We start from the raw sequence: 7739 nt of genomic DNA, 5'->3' as shown, positions 1-7739 counted from the left end.
TATATATATATATATATATATATATGTACTATAGTCGGCCCGAGACTATAGTAGAAGACACTTGCTCAAGATGCCAGATGCCGCGCAGTGGGACTGAACCCGGAACCATGTCGTTGGTAAGCAAGCTATTTACCACACAGCTACTCCTGCGCCTATGTATACCACACAGCCATTCCTGCGTATTATAAATGTTTTCTAATTATTTTTCTAATTTGTATATATTTAATTATAAATGCAAAACAACACCACCCACTCGCATCCCGAGTCCATACAGTTTGTGCAATTCTTTGTTTTCTCATCTGTGGTACACTACGTATTTTCTTTTAATATATTTTAATTAATGTGTTATATAGCGCAGTACTATACTCTATTGTTATTTATCAATTTATTAATTTTTAGGCGTGAAAATTCTTATTTTGCCACAAAATAATTAAAATATAAATCAAAATATAAATACCCATCGGCCGCAGGAACACGTGATATACTGAAGAATCCGTGATATAACTTTACACATATTAGCCAGATAAATCCACGATGTACTAAGAGCGCGATAGGTGAACCGCGATATGGCGATTGATTACTGTATATATATATAGGTGCAGGAGTGACTGTGTGGTAAGAAGCCTGCTTCCCGACCACATGGTTTCGGATTCAGTCCAACTTCATCGCACTTTGGACAAGTGTCTTCTACTTTCGCCTCGGGCCGACCAAAACCTCGTGACTGGATTTGGTAGACGGAAACTGAAAGAATCCTGTCGTATATATATATATATATATATATATATATATTTACTTGCCTGTATTTATCCCTCCACTATCGTTTGACAATCGACGTTGGTGTGTTTACACCCCCGTAACTTAGCGATTCGGCAAAAGAGCCCGATAGAATAAGTACTAGACTTATGAAGAACAAGTCCTGGTGTTGATTTGTTCGACCAAAGGTGGTGCTCCAGCATGGTCGTAGTCAAATGACTGAAAGAAGTAAAAGGATTAAAGAATATATATATATGTTTATATTTATTAGACAATGAATCGTCTGGTAAGTTACCAGTAAAGCACGTTCACTTTTCACACCGTTCGTTGGGTATTTGATTATGTATATGTGTGTGTTTTTGTGTTTGTCCTCTCTAGCTTTTACAACATGTTTTGGCTTGTTCAAGTTCTCGTAAACAAGCGGTTCGGCAAAACACACTCACTAAATAAGTACCAGATTAAAAAAAATAAATACCGGTGATCGATTTATCCCACTAAATAACTTTCAAGGCAGTTTTCCAGTATGGCCGCAGTCCAATGATTGAAATAAGTAAAAGATAAAAGGTGATGGTTTGTAGCAAATATGTTATTGCCAGTAATTGGGAATCAATGGCCATTCTATGTAGAATATCGAAAATTGATGATACAGTAAAAAGCATTCAGTAATGGCGTGTAGCCGCAGTTTATATTATAACTAACGAATCAGAAAGGACAGGTAATTGCAAAGCGACTGGTGTATATGTATTTATATTCGAAAGTACGTTTACCCTATCAATGGACAAAATTCTTCTTCCAGTGAATAAATACCTAACTTAACATTGCTAGATTTAATAACTCGTGAATGTGTGTAACACTTTCGGAAATATAAAGTCGAATATATTTCTAAGTGAATGTGAAGACGATAACATGAGAAATTAAACGCGAATGATGGCACGGTTGATTTGTTAGTACATTAGTTCCTTTTGATTTCGACCTCTTTGACCAAATGTTAACAGTATTGACATTAGGTTGGAAAGGTTTAAATATACGAAATATCAAAGGATACTCGAAGCTTACAGTCGTGTACATTTCTCCTTAAACTATTTGTTGAAGTTTATAGTTTGATCACCATGGTAACAAACTTTATCTTGTTTATCATTGTACAGTTCTTTAAAAATTCAGTTAATTTGAGAGGCTTATGGAAACCGTAGAAGTACATCTGTATTAAACTGCAACCCACGATAGAGATTGTTTGAATTAAAAAAAAAAACTAATAAAAATGGTTCCCTCTATTCGTTGTTGGTTTGTATGGTGTTATATAGCCATGAATGCGATATGCAAAATATTGGTTCAAATTTTGGCACAAAGCCAGCAATTTTGAGAGAGAGAGCAAGTTGACTATATCAACCCCAGTGCTAATCTAGTGCTTATTTTATCGACCCCCAAAAGAGAAAAGGCAAAGTATATCACCGCGGAATTTGAACTTAAAGCGTAAAGACGGACGATATGTCGTTAAAGCGTTTTTTCCGGTACGGTAGCGCTTCTGCCAGCTAGCCGCCTTAACTGCGATATACACAAAAGTAATATCAAGGAACTTAGTACAACGATAAACGTATTTTAGTGCTTATTTTCGTTTAATGTATTCTCACAGAGATCATATCTCGCAATATTGTATCCCTTTAAGGCGGCGAGCTGGCAGAGACGTTAGCACGCCGGGCGAAATGCTTAGCGATATTTCGTCTGCCGTTACGTTCTGAGTTCAAATTCCACCGAGGTCGGCTTTGCCTTTTATCCTTTCGGGGTCGATAAATTAAGTACCAGTGGCGCACTGAGGTCGATCTAATCGACTGGCCCCCTCCCCAAAAATTTCGGGCCCTGTGCCTAGAGTAGGAAAGAATATTGTATTCCTTGAGAAATACCGAACATAACTTCAAGATGCTTTTATTGTTCGAAATATATTCCATAGATTGAAAATATTGACACTGTAATAATCGTATCATTTTTAATAATATCCAAAGGCTCATATTTACATCTATATTTTTATTGCTGTTTAGTCCAATGGTCAAGGCATTTCGACACTGACCATTCAATTTTTGTTTGCAAGGTGCCGTGTATCTAGGACTAACATTATTCAATACTTCATCGCTTTTTAATCGAAGAGATCAGTCATATGTGGTTTGAGAGAGCCTTAACCACTATTTTTTAGACATCGAGTGGAGGCTTGTTTTTCTGACTATCATCGTGTTAGATATAGAGTCAGATTTATAAGTTAGCTTGTCTAACACTTTTCTTGAAAGCCTAAAAAGGTTATACAAAAACCTCGTTATATACATTCGAAAGTAGTAGAATGTACATAAGCGGTAGAAAATGTTGTATAGAAAATATGTATAGTTGGAATATGTTGACTGACTTAGCAAGCAAAATCATAACAAATGAAGGAATTGTCTGGAAGATGCAAATGATAGTAGGAAGTCTAATGAAAGAGTGATAGGTAAGCAGAACATAAGCCATTTCAGCAGAACTCACGTAATGAAAACCAGACAAGAAGATACATAATTTATAAGTCTTGTACAGTTTCAACAAACTCACATTAAATATAATATCTCTTTTGTGTGAGGGAAAATTTATTCTTTATTGCATCAGGATACAATCTTCTTCTTCTTCTTCTTCTTCTTCTTCTTCTTCTTCTTCTTCTTCTTCTTCTTCTTCTTCTTCTTCTTCTTCTTCTTCTTCTTCTTCTTCTTCTTCTTTTGTGTGAGGGAAAATTTATTCTTTATTGCATCAGGATACAATCTTCTTCTTCTTCTTCTTCTTCTTCTTCTTCTTCTTCTTCTTCTCATTATTATTATTAGTATTATTGTTATTATTATTATTATCTTAAGCAGTTAGCTGGAAAAATCTTTAGCATGCTAGAGAAAATGCTACTGGTATTTTGCCTGTCGTTTACGTTCTGAGTTCAAGTACAGCTAAGGTCGGCTTCACCTTCTATCGTTTTGGGTCGATAAAAGAAGTACGAGTTGAACCCTGGAGTCGACTTACTCTTACCCCTCCTCTCAGCCCTTGTACCTAAAGTAGAAGGATTATTATTATTTGCCTCAGATGGTTTGGTGGGAGACGCAATCCAATTCGCATTAGACGTTCTTCACCTCATGCGTTACATCAGGACTGGGTAAAAATAAGGTATCGGTTGGGCTCTGATAAATTTGGATCAGTGAAAAGCCTTCGATAGGGTCGACCATCGCAACATGTCCGAAAGTTGGCCGGTTTCAGACACGTTTGCGTAGATGGATCGCAGCAATACACGGTGTCACTTACCTCTCGGAAACATTTCAGATCGTCTAAGAGTAAAAGACGGACTGCATCAAATATTCTGCTCAATACCACAGGTTTGCTTGTCAGTTGTTTGACCGTAACCAGTTGAGCATGTCCTTAAGTGGCTGACGATATGTGCATCTCTGATCACAAGCAGTATGGTGTGGCGGGCATCATAGCCATATATTGAGAGGAATTCTTTCGAGTTTGAATAATTCACCTCTGGAAACATTCTTAAACAACCCTTATTCAGAGACCTTTTGAGCAGAATGGGATACTCGACCTGAAGAAAATTTTAACTGGGCCCCACCTGCAACGTCATGCGCTGTTCATCTGGATATGAGATTACCATGCCACGTACATATGGTTGTGATGCATGTGCCTGGTGTACCCTTATCGGGTAGTCGTGATGGGTATACTCGGCTTCGTATGTTTTACGCCAGTGTCACTTTAATGCCATGCACTGCTCCCTCACTTAGTGATAATAATTATTATTATACTTTCTACATAGACTTTGAACTTATACTCCACACGCCTAACTAAGTCTGTTGATCAGTTTTGATAATCTCTTTCAGAATTGTCCACCTTCAACACGCTTCTGACACTTGATGCTCAAAGAATTTTCATCATTGGCCAGAATGGTTAACGTCACTACCAGAAACTATTCCGCATTGGAATTTGGCCAAACTCTTCAATTTAAAATCCATTGCTAATAAGAAATGCTTCTGAAATTTAAAAGCCGTTTGTTTTCTGTTCTATTTAAGAAAATGTTCATATTATATTTAATAATTTGTTCTAGACGGGCACTTAAAGCCACACACACACACACACACACACACACACACACACACACACACACACACACACACACACACACACACACACACACACACACACACGCGCACACACACACACACACACACACACACATACATATATATATATATATATATATATAAACACTCACATACAGAGACATTCATAGGCACAATAACCAACAAGATGATACTCGATACAAGTGAATGAAACTATATACTTATACATAGCTAGACGCTTGATATGGACATAGAATCGGCTTTAAACATACATAGATACTGAAATATGAGGTCATACAAACGCATTTATAAGTAAGTCACATATCTCGATACGGTATGAAGCAGGAAGCCACAAAAATCGAGAACAAAATGGCCGAGATAACTGACGCGCGCGCACGCGCACACACACACACACACGCCTACACATTCTTCCTCAAATTTGCACACAGTTACACACATATCATATTAAACCAACCGCGTGGTATCTTTTCGATGCTAACATTGTCACATTGTCGTACAGTAACGTACACCTACAAAACTCCACCATATCAACAACACACACACACACACACACACACACACACACACACACACACACACACACACACACACACACACACACACACAATGAAGCATACACACATTCATGTACAAAAGACACCCAAGTATGCGTTCATTATTACTTGATAAGAAAAGCGGTGAGCTGGCAGAATTGTTAGCACGCCGGGCGAAATGCTTAGCGATATTTCCTTTGTCTTTACGTTCTGAGTTCAAATTCCGCCGAGGTCAACTTTGACTTTCATCCTTTCGGGGGTCGATGAATTATGTACCAGTTGCATACTGGAGTCAATCTAATAATCGACTGGCACCCTCCCCCAAAATTTATGTTGGAGCACCACCTCGAAGAGTTTCAGTCGATCTCATGAATTATTCTTTGTAACTCTAGTACTTATTATATCTTTTTGCCGAACCGCTAAGTTACGGGTATGTAAACACACCTACACCGGTTTGTCAAGCGATGATGGGGTCGGGTACTAACACAAACATAAAGGAACACACACACACAGATATATATATATATATATATATATGTGTATTACCTGTATCCTCCTGGGTTTGGTTAAATCCAATACCCTCCTCAACCTTATATATATATATATATATATATATATATATGCGACGGGCGTGTTTCAGTTTCCATCTGTCGAATCCACTCGCAAGGCTTTGGTCGGGCCGAGAAATGAGTGGGCATAATGTCTACTGTGGCGTATGGTGTGGTTGCTGGATGCGTCAAGGATAGGATAAAAATAAAATAAAGATACATCCCGAGTCATATAGAATAATGGCCGCGGTTTTCCCGTTGCTGTGGTGTATATACTCTCCCTGGACGGGACGTCGATCCTTCGCAGGGTTGATCATTTTTGGCAGCTGAGTGAACTGAAGCAACGTTGAACGAAGTGTTTTGCTCAAGAACATAATGTGTCACTCGGTCCAGAAATCGAAACTACAGTCTTACGATCATGAGTCCAATACCCTAACCACTAAGCCACACACCTCAGTAAGTATCAAGGATGGAAAAAGAAAGAAAGAAAGTATGAGTGTGAGTGATGGAGGTACGACACCCACCAATTTTGAAGAACTAGGGCCTTACAGTACTGATAGAAAAGAAATGAAATGAAGGCCACACGTATGTAGGCTAGAGGCCGGAGCGTATCCATCAGTGTTTGAATTTCTCTTATTCGAGTAACCGTTCTTTTGATGTGGTCTTGGATATTAGTGACAATGGCAACATCACTGTCCTAAATGAGGGGTTAGTACAGCACTGTGTGCCTTACCTGGGACCTGAACCACCATCCATCCCAACTCCCTCTCAGCACATCTACCACTTAATGACCTTTTATCTTTTACTTGTTTCAGTCATTAAATTGCGGCTTTTGAAGGATTTTAGTCGCACAAATCAATTCTAGCCCTTATTATTGTCCTTTTGTTTTGTAAAGTCTGGTACTTATTCTATCAGTCTCTTTTGCCGAACCTTGAAGCCGTAAATACATACGCAAATGCATACAGAAAGAAACATGCGCGCCGACACACACACACAAACACACACGATGGGCTTCTGTCAGTTCCCGTCTACTAAATCCACTCACAAATCTTTAGTCGGCTCGAAGCTACTGTAGAAGACACTTGCCCAAGGTGCTCCACAGTGGGACTGAACCCGGAACCGTGTGGTTGGGAAACAAACTTCTTACCACACAGCCATGCCTGCGCCTATGATACTAAATTCCTTTTCATTTCTCGACCACACCAGTACGTGTGAGAATGTAAAGGTCACGGGCATGCCCGCATTTCAATTAAATCCATAAGAAAATAAAGCAAAACAAAACGGATATGAAAGATTCCATCATTCAATTATTCTATTGTACATACATTCCATCTTCCTGTATTCCTTCATTCCAATATAAGAGAATTCAATCATGGAATTATATCAGAAGAAAAAAATATATAAACATCACCTAATATTTTCTGCAGTCCATCAACTGCATATCTTTGTAGTTCACAGGGTCTTCCCACTTTTAACATCGATATACAATTACACAGCAACTTTCAAGCATAGATGCACGCGCACTGACACGTACGTGTATATGTACAAATGCGTATATGAACATATCTGTGTGTTTGCAGACACATGTATGTCTGAGAGCGTGTGTGTTTATGTGCAAATATGCATGCGTGTGCGTTTGTGTGTGCGTGCGTGTTGTGCATAAGAAAACCTAGACTTGCACTAAATTTTGGATACTTTCTTATACAGAATTGATTACTTTGAGGCTTTAAGTTGTATTATGTAATATATATATAAATATATATATATATATATATATA

At 38.3% G+C, this 7739-nt stretch overlaps 1 protein-coding gene across 8 annotated transcripts in view; it reads right to left on the bottom strand.

Moving 5' to 3' along the window:
- The window catches only part of LOC106879245 (uncharacterized), an 894824-nt gene that overhangs the window by 305982 nt on the left and 581103 nt on the right, over positions 1 to 7739 (bottom strand). The window lies entirely within an intron of this gene.

Source organism: Octopus bimaculoides, chromosome 1 (assembly GCF_001194135.2).
Source record: "Octopus bimaculoides isolate UCB-OBI-ISO-001 chromosome 1, ASM119413v2, whole genome shotgun sequence".
NCBI lineage: Eukaryota > Metazoa > Mollusca > Cephalopoda > Octopoda > Octopodidae > Octopus > Octopus bimaculoides.
The sequence above is the reverse complement of the archived record's forward strand: the minus strand, read 5'-3'. Positions and strand labels throughout refer to the sequence as shown.